Raw genomic sequence first — 20,047 nt, 5'->3', positions numbered from 1 at the left:
TGCTTTGCAGGCACAAAATCTGCTGCAATTCTATTAAAAAAACTGGTGATGATCCTCCAGTTTGATAATGAAATACAGCATTATAAACAGGCTATAGACACTAAATGCTGGATTAACTGCGGGGCTCTGAAGAAGACCCAAAACGTTACCCATTCGTGTAGGAAAGAACTGCAGATGTTGGGTCAGACCGAAGATAGACACAAAAAGCTGGCGTAACTCAACGGGACAGGCAGCATCTCTGGAGAGAAGGAATGGGTGACGTTTCGGATCAAGACCCTTCTTCAGACTAGGAAGGTCCTACACATTATAATATGATTTACTTATTACACATAATATAATATAATACACATTATAATATAATTTACTTATTTACTTATTTATCTATTTATTCATTTCCCTATGTTCTCTAAATCTCTGTAAAGCGTCTTTGAGTATATGAAAAGCGCTATATAAATAAAATGCATTATTATTATTATTATTATAAACACACTGATCACCAATTTGTGGGATTGTGAGTTTCATTGACAGAATTTCAAAAATTATCTTCCCTATTACTTACAGGACCCCCCCCCCCCCAATATATTAACGAAGACTAAATTACATTTAACGCAAAACACAAAGTGCTGGAGTAACTCAGCGGGTCAGGCAGCATCTCTGAAAGACGTGGACAGGTGACATTTTAGGTTGGGCCCTTCTTCAGACTGATTGTGGTGGGGGCGGGGGGGTGGGGGGAGAGAGAAAGCTGGAAAAGAGCACTTCAAAGTGGGCACACTTTTTGTGGGCATACAGAGATTTTGCAGTGGGGCTGTACAATGGACAATGTTGACACGAGGAGCTGCAGATACTGGTTCACAAAAAAAAGACATGAAGTGCTGGAATAATTTTGGCGGTCAGGCAGTATCAGGATGGGTGACGTTTCGGGTCAGGACTCTTCTTCGGGCTTATTGGAGTAGGGGTGAAGTCTGCTACTATTTTCCAAACATCTGCACGCACCCCCTATTCTGGACAGAACTAGTTTTTTTGTAAAGTTGCAGCATAACATCGCAACACTCATATTTTGTACTGTAGCGACCATAGAGAGAGGTCCTTGGTGTCGAACCCTCAGATTGGCCAGCAAGGTCACGTGTGGGTGCGACCCTAAGGATTGGTCCAGGGAGTGAGATCGCTGATTGGACAGCGTCGTCACGTGCGGTTTTGGCGCCCAAAGGAGTCAGTTGAGAGACTCCTTCGAAGTAAACAGTTAGATTTAATGGTTGTCTGTAATCTCATTATGTAAACTTTGTGATCGGATATTGCTGTCGCAATAAACTTCTTCAACAAAGAACGAGCCTCCAGACTCGCCATATTGGTGACCCCAACGTGATCCAGCCGATCACCTACCATGAGTGAGCAAGACGCCTCGTTTTTGGCTTCCATGCCCGGCGCACCGGAGCTAAGCGCGGTCAGCGTTCACCTTCCGTCGTTTTGGGCACATCAACCACAATCTTGGTTTGTCCATACCGAAGCCCAGTTTCACTTAAGAAACATCTCGGCAGACGCGACAAAGTATTACTACCTCATCAGCGCTCAACCGCCGGAGACGACCACACGGGTGATGCGGTTCATCGTCAACCCTCCCGCAGAAGACAAGTGCGAGGCCATGAAGGCACTGTTATTACGAACCTTCGGATTCAGTAGGCAGGACCGAGCTAAGAGGCTTATGCACCTACCGGATCTCGGAGATCGGCTGCCGTCCGTTCTCATGGCTGAAATGTTAGCGCTAGCAGGTGAACACACGGAGTGCCTCATGTTCGAGCAGGCATTCCGAGAGAAGCTTCCCGAAGATGTCAAACTCATGCTCTCGGATTGTTCTTTTAAGGACAGCGTGGCATATGCAGAAAAAGCCGATGCGCTCATGGCATCCAAATCAAAAAGAAGCAGTTCGATCAACAAGGTCTCGGCATCAGCGGCCGCGCCACAGCGGCATCAAGATGGCGCCGCGTCTCCCGCCAATTCTCCAAAAGCCCGAAAAGGATCTGCACAAGCGCGGCTGGTGCTATTACCATCTACGATGGGGTGGAGAATCCCGCAACTGCCGCTCACCTTGTACCTTCTCGGGAAATTGAATCAGGAGATAAAATTGGCATGTCACAAATGTAATGCTACGGTGGTTATGGGACATTTCAACATGCAGGTAGACTGGGAAAATCAAGTTGGAAATGGACCCCAGGAAAGAGAGTTTGTAGAGTGCCTTCGAGATGGATTCTTAGAACAGCTTGTACTGGAGCCTACCAGGGAGAAGGCAATTCTGGATTTAGTGTTGTGTAATGATCCTGATCTGATAAGGGGACTAGAGGTAAAAGAGCTATTAGGAGGCAGTGATCACAACATGATAAGTTTTACTCTGCAAATGGAAAGGCAGAAGGGAAAATCGGAAGTGTCATATTACAGTATAGCAAAGGGGATTACAGGGGCATGAGGCAGGAGCTGGCCAAAATTGACTGGAAGGAGGCCCTAGCAGGGAAGACGGTAGAACAGCAATGGCAGGTATTCCTGGGAATAATGCAGAGGTTGCAGGATCAATTTATCCCAAAGAGGCGGAAAGACTCTAAAGGGAGTAAGAGACACCTGTGGCTGACGAGGGAAGTCAAGGACAGCATAAAAATTAAGGAGAGGAAGTATAACATAGCAAAGAGAAGTGGGAAGACAGAGGATTGGGACTCTTTTAGAGAGCAACAAAAGTTAACTAAAAAGGCAATACGGGGAGAAAAGATGAGGTACGAGGGTAAACTAGCCAATAATATAAAGGAGGATAGCAAACGTTTTTTTAGGTACGTGAAGAGGAAAAAAATAGTCAAGGCAAATGTGGGTCCCTTGAAGACAGAAGCAGAGGAATTTATTATGGGGAACAAAGAAATGGCAGACGAGTTAAACTGTTACTTTGGATCTGTCTTTACTGAGGAAGATACACACAATCTCCCAAATGTTCTAGGGGCCGGAGAACCTAGGGTGATGGAGGAACTGAAGGAAATCCACATTAGGCAGGAAATGGTTTTGGGTAGCCTGATGGGACTGAAGGCTGATAAATCACCAGGGCCTGATGGTCTGCATCCCAGGGTACTTAAGGAGGTGGCTCTAGAAATAATGGAAGCATTGGAGATCATTTTTCAATGTTCTATAGATTCAGGATCAGTTCCTGTGGATTGGAGGATAGCAAATGTTATCCCACTTTTTAAGAAAGGAGGGAGAGAGAAAACGGGTAATTATAGACCAGTTAGTCTGACATCAGTGGTGGGGAAGATGCTGGAGTCAATTATAAAAGACGAAATTGCTGAGCATTTGGATAGTAGTAACAGGATCGTTCCGAGTCAGCATGGATTTACAAAGGGGAAATCATGCTTGACAAATCTACTGGAATTGTTTGAGGATGTAACTAGGAAAATTGACAGGGGAGAGTCAGTGGATGTGGTGTACCTCGACTTTCAGAAAGCCTTCGACAAGGTCCCACATAGGAGATTAGTGGGCAAAATTAGAGCACATGGTATTGGGGGTAGGGTACTGACATGGATAGAAAATTGGTTGACAGACAGAAAGCAAAGAGTGGGGATAAATGGGTCCCTTTCGGAATGGCAGGCAGTGACCAGTGGGGTACCACAAGGTTCGGTGCTGGGACCCCAGCTATTTACGATATACATTAATGACTTAGATGAAGGGATTAAAAGTACCATTAGCAAATTTGAAGATGATATTAAGCTGGGGGGTAGTGTGAATTGTGTGGAAGATGCAATAAGGCTGCAGGGTGACTTGGACAGGTTGTGTGAGTGGGTGGATACATGGCAGATGCAGTTTAATGTAGATAAGTGTGAGGTTATTCACTTTGGAAGTAAGAATAGAAAGGCAGATTATTATCTGAATGGTGTCAAGTTAGGAAGAGGGGATGTTCAACGAGATCTGGGTGTCCTAGTGCATCAGTCACTGAAAGGAAGCATGCAGGTACGGCAGGCAGTGAAGAAAGCCAATGGAATGTTGGCCTTCATAACAAGAGGAGGTTAATTCCCGGAATGGCGGGACTATCGTATGTTGAAAGGCTGGAGCAATTAGGCTTGTATACACTGGAATTTAGAAGGATGAGGGGGGATCTTATTGAAACATATAAGATAATTAGGGGATTGGACACATTAGAGGCAGGAAACATGTTCCCAATGTTGGGGGAGTCCAGAACAAGGGGCCACAGTTTAAGAATAAGGGGAAGGCCATTTAGAACGGAGATGAGGAAGAACTTTTTCAGTCAGAGAGTGGTGAAGGTGTGGAATTCTCTGCCTCAGAAGGCAGTGGAGGCCAGTTCACTGGATGCTTTCAAGAGAGAGCTGGATAGAGCTCTTAAGGATAGTGGAGTGAGGGGGTATGGGGAGAAGGCAGGAACGGGGTACTGATTGAGAGTGATCAGCCATGATCGCATTGAATGGCGGTGCTGGCTCGAAGGTCTGAATGGCCTACTCCTGCACCTATTGTCTATTGTCTATTGTCTATTGAAATGCATCGGCCGATCGTACATAGAGGCGGTCGCGATTGGCTAGAACCGACGCCTCTACGTCCGGGATCGATTCATGGACACAGAATTTTTGGTCGACACGGGAGCCATAGTTGGTATCGTACCGCCGACTGGCCTCGAGACCAGATCGGGTAAGACAGGTCCTACCTTCATCGTGGTTAACGGCAGCCCCATCCGCACGTACGGTACGCGGACAATGTCCCTGGCTTTAGGCATCTGCACGTACGAATGGACATTCATTATCGCGGACGTCAGCCAAGCGATACTAGGCGCAGATTTCCTCTGGGCCTTTTCACTAGTCCCCGATGTCCGCGGTAACGACCTTCGACCCTCCGACAGCAGCGACGAGCCTGCCGCTCTGCCGACCGCCACCCCACCCAGCCCAACTGTCCAGGCCGTCGTCGCGGCCCCCGACCCGTATGCTGAGGTCCTGGCGGAGTTTCCAGAGCTGCTCATCCAACGCTTCGACGCCCCTTCGGCCGGGCACGGCGTGGTCCACCACATCCGCACCGAGGGCCCACCCGTTTTCGCTCGGGCCCGGAGGTTACCGCCCGACAAGCTGGTGGTGGCGCGGGCAGAATTCAGGAAGATGGAAGAAATGGGCATTGTCCGTCAGTCCGACAGCCCGTGGGCCTCGCCTTTGCATATGGTCTCCAAAGCATCTGGGGGGTGGAGACCATGCGGCAATTACCGGCGCCTCAATGCCGTCACCACGGCCGACCGCTACCCCATACCGCACCTCCAGGACTTCTCGTCCGGGCTGGAAGGTGCCGTGGTGTTCTCCAAGATCGATTTGGTGCGGGGCTACCACCAGATCCCTGTGCGTCCGGAGAACATACCAAAAACTGCCACAATCACTCCGTTCGGGTTGTTCGAACAGTTGCGTATGCCTTTCGGTTTAAAGAACGCGGCACAGGCCTTCCAGGGACTCATGGACCGTGTTGGTCGAGGTTTGCCTTTTGTGTTCATTTATTTAGATGATATCCTGGTCGCCAGCCCCTCGGAGCAGGAACACCTGGTCCACTTGCGGACTGTATTCCAGCGGCTCCAAGACCACGGGCTCATCATCCAACCCTCCAAGTGTCAATTTGGCCTCCCTTCTCTCGATTTCTTAGGGCACAAGATCACCCCTGCCGGCGCCACCCCTTTGCCCGAGAAGGTGGAGGCTATCCGTGCATTCCCGTGGCCCACCACAGTGAAGGGTCTGCAAGAGTTCGTGGGCATGGTAAACTTCTACCATAGGTTCGTCCCAGCAGCAGCACGGGTCATGCGCCCGCTCTTCCAGTGCCTCGCGGGTTAACCTGTAGAATTGGTATGGTCCTCGGCCGCGGAGTCGGCCTTTGCAGCAGCTAAGACGGCTTTGGCAGACGCCACCATGCTGGTCCACCCGAGCGCCTCCGCCCTGACGGTTGATGCGTCTGACGTGGCGGTGGGAGGGGTTTTGGAACAGCAGGTCGGTGGCCTTTGGCAGCCCTTTGCGTTTTTCAGCCGGCAACTGAGTTCGGCTGAGCTGAAATATAGCGCTTTTGACCGAGAGCTTCTGGCTCTCTATTTAGCTGTCCGTCACTTTAGGTATTTGTGGCCTTTACTACGGACCATAAACCGTTAACTTTTGCAGTTTCCAAATTGTCTGACCCATGGTCGGCCCGCCAGCAGCGGCACCTGACTGCCATCTCTGAGTTTACCACCGATGTCCGTCATGTCGCGGGTAAGCTTAATGCCGTTGCTGACGCCCTGTCTCTGCCTGCTGTTTCCCCTATTTCAGCGGTAGACTGCGAGGTGGATCCCCAGGAGCTTGCGGAGGCACAGCTCCTAGCGGACACCGCCTCGGCATACCAGTCCGCCACTTCAGGGTTGAAGTTGGCTCAGGTGGCCTGCGGGCCGGCGGGCACAAAAGTCTGGTGTGATGTTTCCCTCCCCCGTCCCAGGCCGGTGGTGTCGCCCTCCCTTCAGCGCCGGGTGTTTGATGCCATTCACGGGGCGGGCGCACCCGTCCATCCGCTCCACCTCTGCCTTAGTAGCCGCTCGGTTTGTGTGGCACGGCCTGCGAAAGCAGGTAGCTGCTTGGGCCCGTTCCTGCGTTCCCTGCCAGACCGCTAAAGTCCAACGCCATGTCCAGCCCCAGTACAAGAGTTTGAGGTCCCAGCGGTCCGTTTTTTCCATATTCATGTGGATTTAGTCGGACCTTTGCCTTCCTCCCGGGGCTACCGATTCACGGTAGTGGATCGGTTCACCCGGTGGCCGGAGGCTTTCCCATTGTCAGATACCTCCGCTGCCTCTTGTGCCAGGGCCCTGGCCCTCCATTGAGTGGCCCGTTTCGGGGTTCCGTCTGTTATCACCACCGACAGGGGGCCACAGTTCACCTCTACCCTCTGGGCCACGCTAGCGGAGCTGTACGGCTCCCGGTTGCAACACACCACGGCGTACCACCCTCAGGCTAATGGGCTCGTGGAGAGGTTCCACCGTCAACTCAAGGCGTCCCTCAGTGCGAGGCTGGAGGGCCCAGACTGGGTAGACCAACTTCCCTGGGTCCATTTTGGGCATCCGGACCGCTCCTACGCAGGATCTCGGTGCGTCGTCCACGGAACTAGTATATGGCTCGCCACTTCGAGTGCCCGGGGATTTGCTGCCGGAGTCCTCTGGTCAGCTGCCTTCAGTTCCGTCGGTGTTAGCATCACTCCGGGCATGCATGGGTTCCCTGGCTCCGGTTCCGACTTCGCGTCATGGGTGTCCCATGGTGCATGAACCACCTGCCTTGAAGGACTGTGAATTTTTTATTTCTGCGTAGAGATGCCCATCGTTCCCCGTTGCAGAGGGTCTATGAAGGGCCGTTCCGGGTTTTGCGTAAAGGGACGGTCACCTTCACCTTAGACGTGGGCGGCAGGAGTGAGCTCGTCTCGGTGTCCAGGCTTAAACCTGCGCACTTGGATCCAGACAGCCCTGTCGTGGTCGGTCAACCGCCTCGGCGAGGCCGTCCTCCTGCAGTTCCACTCGGTCCAGGACCCCCCGCTCCTGCAGTCCCACCCGGTCCAGGACCCCCCGCTCCTGTGGTTCCGGCTGCCCCTCTCCTTACTCGTTCTGGTCGCGAAATCCGGCTCCCTGCTAGGTTCCGTACCTCGGGTTCTGGGGGGGGGGGTCATGTAGCGAAGAACGAGCCTCCAGACTCGCCATAGTACCCTGATTTATAATGGCAAGCGTACCATATGTCTTCTTCACCACTTGTGTTGCCATTTCAACACCATCTGCGTTGTTATTTTCAGGGACTATGGACTTTAACCACAAAGTCCTCTGCTCATTAATATTGCTCTACCATTTACTCTACATGCCCTGCCTACACCAATACTTCCCCAATGCATCACCTTGAACTAGTTGGAATTAAATTACATCTGTCAATATTCTGCCCAACCTTGATCAGATCTATATCCTGCTATATCCAGAGACAATCTCTCTCACTATCCACAACACAACCAACTGAAGCAGCTAAGTTTGCAAATGTAAGTTTACAAAGTAGTCTGTGTTGAATAGAATTGTCTTCATGCTCAGCACAAGCCTTGACTTTACCATTCTTTGGACTAGTTTGTGAACAGGGATTTTGCTCTGCGGAGCATAACTCTCCTGGTCCCCCCTCCCCTAACTTCTGCCTTTACATTTCACTGCACATCTCTCCTTATCTTATACCCTTTCATCTCCTTTTCATTTCTAGCCGTTGTTACCTACTCCACCCATCTGTCAATCAATCCTCCCCGTCTCACATGTATCCACCTATCACTTGCCAGGCATTGTCCCGTCTTCCCCTCTGTTCCAGCTTTCTCCCACCTACTACACAGTCAGAAGAAGGGTCCCGACCGGAAACGGTGATTATCCATTCGCTCACCCACTGACTTACTCCAGCACTTTGTGTTTTGCACAAGATTCCAGCATCTGCAGTTCCCTTTGCCTTCAGAGTTCTCCTGGTGCTGTCACTTCCCTTATTGTGAGGACTGAGCCCTTTAAATCAGCAGTTGCCTCCTAATGGCAGAGTTAGCTGTCGATCATTTCCTCCGTTAACTGTCATTAAAAGTATTTGATTTCTCCACCCATCCACTAACTCCTAGTTCACTATTTGAACACAGTTGTATGGCATTGTATGTACTGTTTCCCCGTGGCTATCCCTCGAGGTCGAGGATGATGGTCTACCTTCCGTTGATTTTATGAACTGTCAGGTGGCTTATGAGTCCAAATTTGAGCGATTGAATCAAGTATTCACCGCTTCCATGCCGGTTCTTGACTAGGAGCTTCCAGCCATCACGTAGCCTGCTCCCGTCGCCCTTCTCCGATCGCTGAAAGTCTTGAGTGAAGTTTTGTGCTCCTCACAGAATGAAGACGCCTGTGTGTGTGTGTTTAACATGTACTTGATGTTGCACTCCAAGAAGCACACGGTCCTTCACAAATCAGTCAACTAATTCCAATGGCAAGGGAACCAAGATGATTGGAGCTGATAGATGTGTTGCAGCCTTCATCCGCCTTCACAGCCGTTGAGTTCAAGATAACTTAGTCCGCCTGGTCTGCCGTTGAGGTCTTGCAGGTTGGATCGTTCTTAGTCTGGACCCTCATCCTCGACCTTACCGCTATGGGTGGCCCTAAGAGAAGCTGGTGCTTCCGACAGCATCACTCTCAGAATCATGGGGGCACGCAAACCTCTTCACCATGACAAGGTGAACGATCTGCAGATTATACTGTAGGGTCTGAGCTACTACTTGTGAGGAGGTGGTTTGAAAGATGTAGTGACAATGGCCTTTTCTTTCAATGCAGCAAAGATATGTCCACATCTGAAAAGGAGGGGAAGAGAGATTGCAGAAATAAAGAACTGCATATGCTGGCTAATACGCAAAAGGACATAAAGTGCTGGAGTTACTCAGCAGCTCAGGCAGAATCCCTGGAGAACATGGCTAGATGATGTTTCGTGGAAGATCTCCCCTGAGCCGAAACTTCACCTGGCCATGTTCTCCAGGGTTGCTGTCAGACACGCTGAATTACTTCAGCACTTTGTGTCCTTTTGGGAAAGGGAGATTATGGTTTATTGCTAAGGTAGAGCAGAGGGAAAGAGAGACATGACTATGAAAAGTCTTACACTGAAATGCAGACTGTGTAGTGAAATAAAATTAATGGGGAACTGTAAAAAAATGGTGCAGGATGCCTCCTCCAGCACTGCCCCCTGCTGTGAAGCAAGTGCAGTTAGTTCGCATCAACTGTAAATACTGGGTTATGACACTAGAGATAGTGCCTTAATGAACGAAGCAAAAGAGCTGCATTTTTTCCTGAGGAATTCTGAAGGGGATCTTTGAACAGTTCACTTCAGCGACACGTTTGGGTCACTGAGGAAGTCAATGTGGGCATCAGTGCTGTACAAAGTTCAACATCAGAATTCTTAATGAAAGAATGCTGCTCTTTCTTCAGGTTTATATCTCTACAATCTCCAGCGTCACACCCAGTACTTAATATCTTGTGCAATCATCATCACATTCTTAACTGCACTGCGATGCCTTCTGGGAACAGGCAGTTCTGTGCATTATTTTCATTTTCTCATTTCCTTTCCTTTTATTTCTATCTCTACATGGTCTGCACACTGTAAGAGTCATCACCAGCTCTGCTTCCCTCCTTCCTTCCTCCTGCCTATCTAAGCGGTATTTCACATCTGGCAATGTTTAGATTAACACTACATGGTGGCCTTGGGACTAGTGTGTGGACAGGCAGTTTGTCCCGTGCACTATAACTCTCCTGGTGATTGTCACTTCCCTTTATGGGGAGGACTGAGTCCTTGAAATCAGCAGCTATAGGCAAGAGTTTCTGTTAAACTTATATTGTGGTGTCAAAGATGTGAACCATGTGCATTTCCGATTCTAATTAGTGATAATAAAACATTTCAAATGAGAAGTTTATCAAATTCCTAGAGTACTTTGTTTAGATTGACTCATGTCTGAAAAATATCTTGAAATGTATTGGTGGGATTTGGTGAAAGAAACAAAGTTCTTAGAATCAAGTGTGTAGAACAGAACCATGGGGTCTGAAAAAACAGGAAGGAATCTGAAGAAGGGTCCCGGCCCGAAACGTCACCCATCCTTTTTCTCCAGAAATGCTGCCTGACCCGCTGAGTTGCTCCAGCACTTTGTGTCTATTCTTAGTATTAATATTAGCTTTCATGATCTGCAGTGTTCCAAACATTTGATAGTGAATGAAGTATTTATAATTTAGTAGTACTTGAATATAGAAAAATCAGAAGCCAGATTGTACATAGCAAATAGCAATGAGATAATAACCAAATAATCTGTTTTTCTAATTTTATCAGTTAAAGCAGAAGTATCAGTTAAAACATTGGGGAAACTTCCCTGGTGTTTGAAAGAGGTGTACAGTACGTTTACACCAACTGGGGAGGTCACTTGAGCTTCAGTACAGCAGATTGTATTAACAACAAAGTGTACTCCCAGTACTGCACAAGTACATGAACTCAGTGTTTACATTTCTGCAGTGAAGCTTGAATCCACAGGCTCTTGATTAGAAGCAGGGGATTAAACTAAAGATCCCCGTGAAAATGAATTCAAAAGAATCTCTAATTGTACTGTAACCTCAGCCTTGTTTGTACATATAGAATGTGAATACATGTTGATTCCAGGTAAACATTTAAAATATCCATAAATTGGACAATGCATTTTTGATTGACGTTTTAAATTTTGATGCCAGGATCTTGGACAAAATGTTAGTAGGTGTCAAATAATATGGTTTCCAATCTATTTTACAAAGATGAGAGACTTTGTTTGCAGGAAGCAATCAACATACTACTGGAAATAAATTCTAATAACAGCATAACTTGCATCTCTGGTTGTGCAACAGATTATCTGAGGGAGCAACACAAGTGGCCTTGGCTCCTGGATTAATTTTCTGCTTCTAGGCTTTCAAAACCTGGGTATCTATGAAACTGGGCGTAATTATGCCATTACCTGTCAATGGACCAGTGGACCTTTGCTGCATTAAACTGAATTACATTGGAAATGGCAGTGAGATGTAGTTAAGGAAAGCCCAATGGTTTGTGGCAGGGGATGGAAACAAGCACAAATATAGCAGGTGAACTTGGGGAATCTGCTCTTTGTGATTTTGATGCAAATTGGCATTGTTTTCACTTTACCAGTCTGCATAACAAAGTTATAGACTTAAAATGCTGGAGTAACTCAGCGGGTCAGACAGCATCTCTGAAGAAAAGGAATAGGTGACATTTCTGATCGACACCCTTCTTCAGACTCAGAGTCAGGGGAGTGGGAAACCAGAGGTATGAAAAGGTACAGAACAAATCAGAGCCGGTACCGATAACCCAGGAAAGGTGGAGCCCACAATGGTACAAACAGTGAAACTAGCAGGATGACTAGGGTGGGGAAGGGACGGGGAGACAGGGAATGTAAGGGTTACTTGAAATATTAATAGTTTTAAGCTGCCTAAGTGAAAAATGAGGTGCTGTTCCTCCAATTTGCCTGTGGTCTCACTCTGACAGTGGAGGAGGCCCAGGACAGAAAGGTCAGTGTGGGAATTTAAGGGGTGTTAAATTGTTTGGCAACTGGGAGATTGTTTAAGCCAAGCTGGACTGAGCATAGGTGTTCAGCAAAACAATCGCCCAGTCTGCATTTGGTCTTGCCGATGTATAAATAGAGTCTACACCAAGAGCAATGGACACAGTGGATGAGATTGGAGGAGTTGCAAGTGAACCTCTACCTCATCTGAAAAGACTGTCAGGATTCCTGGATGGAGTCAAGGGAGGAGGTATAGGGACAGGTATTGTATCTCCTGCAGTTGCAGGGGAAAGTACCTGGGGAAGGGGTGGTTTGAGTGGGAAGATATGAGTGAACTGGGGAGTGGTGGGAAGGGATGAGTGAACCTTTGAGCCTATACTTTGTCAATACCTGTTCTGCTTTGTCAATAACTGTCAATACTTATCCCTTCCATTCTTTTTAGATGCAGGGGAAGATGAGAATTTCATTGGAACAGTGGAAGGAATTGCCTCTTGAGCAGGAACCATCACTCATCCTTAATGGTGGAAGCAACCGTTCATAAAATGCTAACCTGTGTGGTTTAGAGTGGGAGACAGGAACTGCTCAGGAACCACAGCTCGGGCTTAGAGTTCTGAATGATAGCACTTTGCTGAGAGGCACGTTTGCATCAGAGTCCTGCTGCAAAGGACATGCATGTTGATGCCAAGATCTCAGCCTTCAAACAAACACTTTTAACTGCACCCCGCGAGCCTCTGTAAGCTTAGTTTAATTTAGTTTATTGTCACGTGTACCGAGGTACAGTGAAAAGCTTTTTGTTGCGTGCTAACCGGTCAACAGAAAGACAATACATGATTACAATCAATCCATTTACAATGTATAGATACATGATAAGGGAACAACATTTAGCGCAAGGTAAAGCCAGCAAAGTCCAGTCAAGGCGAGTCTGAGCGACATCAAGGTAGTAGTTCAGCACATTGTCCTCTATTCCTGATGCATAATTTGGCTACGTGCAAAGACAACATGGTTATGAAATTAACAGTTAACAGAATTAAATGTGTGGTCAGGTTAAAGATGACTGATGTACACGCCAGTACATCCCTCGGTGACATAGCCTATCATGATGTTTTGACAGAGGTTCAGTCGACTAAGATCTTGGCTCTGGCTTCAAGCATTTCCCCAGACTTTGAAAGCATTCAAGATTATTCCTGCTTTCTGTACTTGCCCAGTTAGGGATGAGTTAAATGCAGCCCCGTGAGTATGGCATTGTTGCTCTGCCAGAGCCCCTTGTGATCACTGCATGTGGCCATTCTAAGTCCTTAGTACAAGTTCAGCAACCTCCATCGCTCATGATGTAGCTAAGAGGAGAAGCTGCTACATAGTAACACCAAAGACAGGCACCAGGAAATTTGAACTCATCTGTGTTTTGGTTTTCAAATATAATGTGATGAACCAATTGTAATCTTTAAGGAACAGGGGTCCAATAAAAGGCAGCAAAAAATGGAAGGAAGGCATAAACGACATTCAGCGCAGTAAGACAATAACTCCATTGAAAAGACAGAGCAGGAGTTACTAAAATACGGCAGATCATAATGAATGGGCACAATAAGTGTAGTAACTCAGAAACATGCGAGATTCATTATTGAATGGTGCACCTGTAATAACCTCCACAAGCTTTGAATCCTGACAAAAACAGGAAATGATATGGAGACAGTGTAACAGCACCAGTGCTTTCAATTACAACTGTTCAGTTTTGTTACACTATTACATTATTGCTGCTATGCCAAGGCCACGTTGATGTGCTTGTACTGTAAGTATCGATATCAACCTCTAGATGCATCAGTGAATACTAGCTTGAAATATCTTCTCAATATTATATTCCATTTTACAGATTTCAAATTCTCTGATGCAGGAACTCAAATAAGAAAATGAATCCCTTTTATTTAAGTTTAAAAGCATTTTTAAGGTCTTCTTTCTCAACGGCATTAAAGGTGACTTTTTAATCCCACTTATTTGATATCTATCGGTAAAGGGCCTGTTCCACTTAGGTGATTTTAAGGCGACTGCCGGCGACTAGGCTGTCGCCGACAGTTCGCCGGGGTGTCGTGGGCATGACGTGAGGAGTCTTCAAAGAATCGTAGTGGATCTCAGTGTGTCGCTGAGAAATCATCCGGATTGAAATTCCTCGGCGACAGCTGGCTTGTTGCTTATTGCTTGTTGCTTATTGCGGGCATTGTCGCATGCTGTCCCCAGGTATGCAAGGTTGTCGCCTGTACCTTTTCATGACATGTCATTCACAGATTCTAGTAGCATTCATTTTGACCATTAAAATCAAACGCTGACACACGCGCTGCGCTATGAGAACTCTTTTCATTCATTCTTTTAGATCAATGAGGCAAACACATACACAGGCATTTCACTACGTTTATTAATAGCCAAAGCTCACACATAGACAGGCACTACTAAAAAGATAAACTGAGTTTTACTGCTATGCTGTTTGTAGAGGGTATGCGCACCTGACCATAAAGGACAACAAGGTCTGGCCAAACCATTCCACACGTCAATGGAGCCTCCGAGCATGACATCTGTGGTCTAAACCTGTCCACTGAAAAGCAGCTGCAACAGCCAGGAGTGGATTGTGGGCGGAGTCCGCGATGCATGCAGTTTTCCATCTTTCAGAGGAATATATTGTTTTTGAATAAAGTTGATTTTGGTGATTTTTAAAAGAATAGGTGTCGGAATTTATTGGATTTCTATGTACTTTATCATGACATGTCATTCACAGATTCTAGTCGCATTCATTTTGACCATTAAAATCAAATGCTGACACACGCGCTGCGCGATGGGAACTTTTTTCATTCATTCATTTAGATCAATGAGGCAAACACATACACAGGCATTTCACTACGTTTATTAAAGGCCAAAGCTCAGACATAGACAGACACTACTATCACAAAGATAAATTGAGTTTTACTGCTATGCTGTTTATAGGGGGAATGCACACCTGACCATAAAGGACAACAAGGTCCGGCCAGCCCATTTCACATGTCAATGGCGCGCCTCCATGCTTGGCACCTGTGGTAACTGGACTTTGGTAGTTTTCTTGAGGACTGGTCATTCTTTAATCGTCGACTGACCTGTTCAGATCATCCTTTTCAACTTCTCTCTACAAAGCTATAATTGTTCTTTAAAAAAAATGGCACCCAGGAGAAGGAAAGGCCAAACCAAGAACACAGTTCCAACCCCACACTCACCCACCAGGCAGCAGGAGACTGAGGTGACCCAGGTGGACGAGCTCGTGGTGGAGAAGACCCAGCTGGAGAAGCCCCAGGAGGAGGAGGTGCAGGAGGAGTACTGGGAGGCCGACATTGTCCCCGCCACCAACACTCCAAACCAGATGAGCACTGGTGAGGACTTAAAAAGACAATATATTTTCAGTGATGAACAAGAGAGTGACCTGGTAGAGTGGTATCGATCGCACCCTCAACTTTACAATAAGAATGACAGGCAGTACCGAAACAAGGCTGGGAAAACAGCTCTCCTTGAAGCAAAGGCAAAGGATTTCCCTGATTGGACCTGTAGGTACAAACCTCTTGTTGTGTGTTAGTTGTGGCCTTGTTTCTTCAGCAAGCAGGCAATCTAAACTGAAATTTATCTTTTTATTTACACAGTTGAGCAACTATGTGTATTTTTTTAAGAGTCAGAGGACTGGATTTGGAAAGCTGTCCCAGACTAAGTCCGGGTCAGGTGCAAAGATCCTGACGCAGAGGCAGGAGTGGATCCTGAAGAAGTGGTCCTTCCTGGGGTCTCACATTGTTCGGGTGGATGCCAGACAAAACACGAAATCAGTGGGTTTCGTAACATTGTCATAGTGAGAGCGATTATTTGATGTTCATCCTGCTTGTCATGTGCTGATGGTCTTTAAAGTTTCTAACTGCACACTTATCTCCTTCAAGAGTGCCAGGGGTGTACCAAATTCCAGGACCTCGTCTGAGGACGAAGGTGATACTATGGAGGGACCCTCTGGATCCACATAACAGCCCCAGAGCAAACGGAGAAAGACCACTGCCGGCTGCAGTGCAGGAACCAAAGGAGCGAGTGATCGAAACGCTGGTCTGCGGGACAAGGTCTGTGAAGTAAGCAGGAACGATCAATTCTCTTCTCATCCATCAATCCATTTTTTGGGGGGGAAAAAAATTACATTCCTCTATCTTAACCATTTATTTTTCAGATGATGGAACACGTGGTCAAATTCCGTGACCTTATCAACTCCGCGGTCATCGAAAGAGGAGATTGTAAACAGCTTTGTAGGTTTTATTAGACCCCTGATAATGAAAATATCTTTCGAGGCGTTTCATGATTGCAGCATTGAGATCCTGAGGATTCTCCACAATTTCTCCCAAGAGGTTAAGCGGCAGATAAAAGTCAGTGAGTTCTGGATGGGTACAAGAGGTAGCACCAATGCAGTCGTCGATGTAGTGGAGGTAGAGTTCGGGGATGGGGCTGGTGTACGCCCGGAACAGGGATTGTTCGACGTACCTGACAAAGAGGCAGGCATAGCTAGGGCCCATATCTTCAGTTAATTTCGTGCTGTATTGTTGAAAATTGAAATTGAAATTAGCCATTAATTGTTATATTTATTATTGAAATATTAAAAATGATTTCATGTGTGTCGCGAAATCTGCTGCGGACGGGTAAAGTGGCATATCCACAGATTGGACAGTCTGTGATGGGACCACCGCAGCAGCTCGCTCACCCGGTATCCTATTTACATTTTTTTCAGTGATTTTTGCTTGACATTGAAAATCTTCTTTTTTTTTCCTTTAACTTAATCTCGATATGTTTCTGTGTTGCAGCCACTGTCCCTGAGGAGATCCCAAATAGTGCCGTATTATCATCAATCACAGCAGGCATACACACAACCAGAGTACCAAAGGCTGGAGACACACACACCCGTGCAAGTGAGAAGAGAACGTCCCCCCCAGAATGGAGAGCCTGTCCTCAAGTGATGACGTCAATATTAATGTTCAGATGTTTAAGCGGAGACATTAAATAATAAAAATTGGCTAGAGTTTAGAATCTTTTTGAGGTCAAATGTTGAATTTCTTGGATTTAAAAAAAATTTTGATTGTAAATATCCATCCATCTTTCATAGGAATATGGTTTGTTTGAATAATGTTTATTTTTATGTTTAAAAAAACTAGTTTGAATTAATTGCGTTTGTAATTAATTTATCAAGTCATCTTATTCAAAGATTCTAGTCTCATTCATTTTAACCAATGAAATAAGCACTGACACAGGCACTGATCTGCATGTAGAAGATAACTTTTTTCATTTATTTAGATCAATGAGGCAAACACAAATACAAGCAATTTACTGCATTGAAAGGCAAACTCTTTTGATTTCTTTCCATCAATTAACCAAAGCAAGCACAAACATTGCAGTGCATTGAAAGGCAAACTTATTATTTACTTCTATCAATGAAACAAACACACACACACAAGTATTGAACTAGGTTGAAAGGCAATATCAGAAAATAACTGCAGATGCTGGTACAAATCGAAGGTATTTATTCACAAAGTGCTGGAGTAACTCAGCAGGTCAGGCAGCATCTCGGGAGAGAAGGAATGGGTGACGTTTCAGGTCGAGACCCTTCTTCAGACTGATGTCAGAGGGGGCGGGACAAAGGAAGGATGTAGGTGGAGACAGGAAGATGGAGGGAGATCTGGGAAGGAGGAGGGGAAGAGAGGGACAGAGGAACTATCTAAAGTTGGAAAGTTCTTGTGAGGGTAATTGGCCAATGGGGGGGGGTCCAAGAGGAGGGGGTCCGTTGGAGACGGGAGATGGGGTCATCAGTGGGGGGTGAGGACTCCTTCCCATGGACAAAGGCTCGGAGGCGGAGGCGGCGGAAGAAGAGCTCCACGTCATGGCGGACGCGGAACTCGTTAATGTGGGGGCGGAGGGGAACAAAGGTAAGGCCTCTGCTGAGGACAGACCGTTCGGTGTCTGAAAGGGGGAGGTCAGGGGGGGATGGTGAACACCCGGCAATGGTGGGGGTTGGGGTCGGATGGAGGCAGGTGGAGGTGGAGGCGATGTATGGTGAGGAAGTTCTAGTGAGGGTAATTGGCCAAAGTTCTAGTGAGGGTAATTGGCCTTGAAGAGGTTGAAAGGCAAACTCTTATCATTTAAAACAAACACACAGACAAACAATTCACTGCATTTAAAGGCGAACCTTTTAAACTTTTTTTCGATCACAGAAACAAAACTAACACATACAAACAACCAAAACCTCGAAAAATAAACTCCCTCGGGAGGGAGTGAGGGGCACTGAAAGGGGGCTTGGGTTGTGGTCTTTTGGGGGCTCTCTTCTTGGAGTGGTAGACCTCTGTTTTTTTGAGTGGGCTGTTTGCTGCTGGTCTTTAGATCATGTCATTCTGCCATGGTACGCTGCCTAGTTCGGAGTTGTAGTAATTGCAGAGATGGTCTCTTTGCTCCTTTGCTTTCTTGGCCGAGGTGTTTCCTGAAGATGTCACCAGTACAACCAGTGTTGCAGAGTTTGCTCCACTTCTCCATGAGCCTGGTGTGATGTTGCCTGTCTGGTTGTCCACTCGGTCACCCTCCACCATGGCTGCTGCTGCTACACTTCTGCGACGGATCAGGTTGTGGAGGACACATGCTGCGTAGACAATGGTCTGCACATTCTTGGGCTCCTGCTGCATTGTAGTCATCAGGCATCTGAATCTGGCGAGGATGCCAAAGGCATTTTCCACCACCCTCCTAGCCCTTGATAGCCTGTAGTTGAAGATCCTCTGCTCCCTTGACATCCCCCTGTGAGAGTATGGCTTCATCATCCATGATCTGAGTGGGAAGGCGTCATCACCAACCAGGCTATATGGGATGTCAGGGTTGTCTTGTCCTTGCAGAGGTACTGGATAAGGAAAGCCTGCTCTTCCTTCTTCCAGTGCTTCCCCAAGGTTGGTCCCTCTCCAGATCCCACCATCTGCGGCACTGCCAGGTGTGCCCACATGCACAAACAGGAAGTTGTAGTCTGCATCCAGCACAGCCATCAGTACGATGGAATGGAACTTCTTGTAATTGAAGTACGTGGAACCTCCATTGGGTGGACACCTGATGGCCACGTGTTTGCCGTCCACTGCCCCACATGTGTTCTGAAAGTTCCATCTTGTTTCAAAGCTCTGCGCCACTCTCTTCCACTCATCTGGTGTAGAAGGACAGTGCATGACTTCTTCTTCATAAACATTGATGATAGCCTCACAGGTCTCTCGGACTACCTTGCTGATGGTGTTGTGGGACACAAGAAAGCTGAAGGAGAGGCTCTTGTAGGAGTCTCCTGATGCCAAGTAGCGGAGGGTGATGGCTAGGCGCAGGCCCGGTTCTAGTGGCCTCCTCATGAAGGTCTCCCTTTTCTCCAGGAGAGGACACAACCGTGACCACAGTTCGTCAAAAAGCTCATGAGGTAGCCTGGTGGTTTTTGAAGGCAGCCTCATCTTCTTGATGGAGCTCAGTCATCAGGTGTTCATACTGGCCCAACCTGGGTCTCTTCACAGACAAGGGCTTCAACCACACACTCCTCCTCTTGGGATTCTTCCTCAATTTTTATTTTCCCTTCTATCCTTCAGAATTATAAGTGCAAGGGCCGCAATACATAGAAAACATAGAACATAGAAAATAGGTGCAGGAGTAGGCCATTCGGCCCTTCGAGTCTGCACCGCCATTCAATATGATCATGGCTGATCATCTAGCTCAGTAACCTGTACCTGCCTTCTCTCCATACCCCCTGATCCCTTTAGCCACAAGGGCTAATAATCATCAAATATTGCATTCCATGTAGGTGCAATGCCATAAGTGTTTGCTCTCTTGTAAACATGATGGAGATGGAGTATGAACAAGGGTCTGCAAAATATACCTAAAAATTTCACTGGACGGACCTTGCTGTTGGCTTGTTCAGGTGTATGCCCAGCTTTGACAACATCGCGGACTCCGC

The sequence above is a fragment of the Rhinoraja longicauda genome, chromosome 8 (genome assembly GCF_053455715.1).
Source record: "Rhinoraja longicauda isolate Sanriku21f chromosome 8, sRhiLon1.1, whole genome shotgun sequence".
NCBI classification, from domain to species: Eukaryota; Metazoa; Chordata; class Chondrichthyes; order Rajiformes; family Arhynchobatidae; genus Rhinoraja; species Rhinoraja longicauda.
This window is presented reverse-complemented; position numbering follows the sequence as displayed.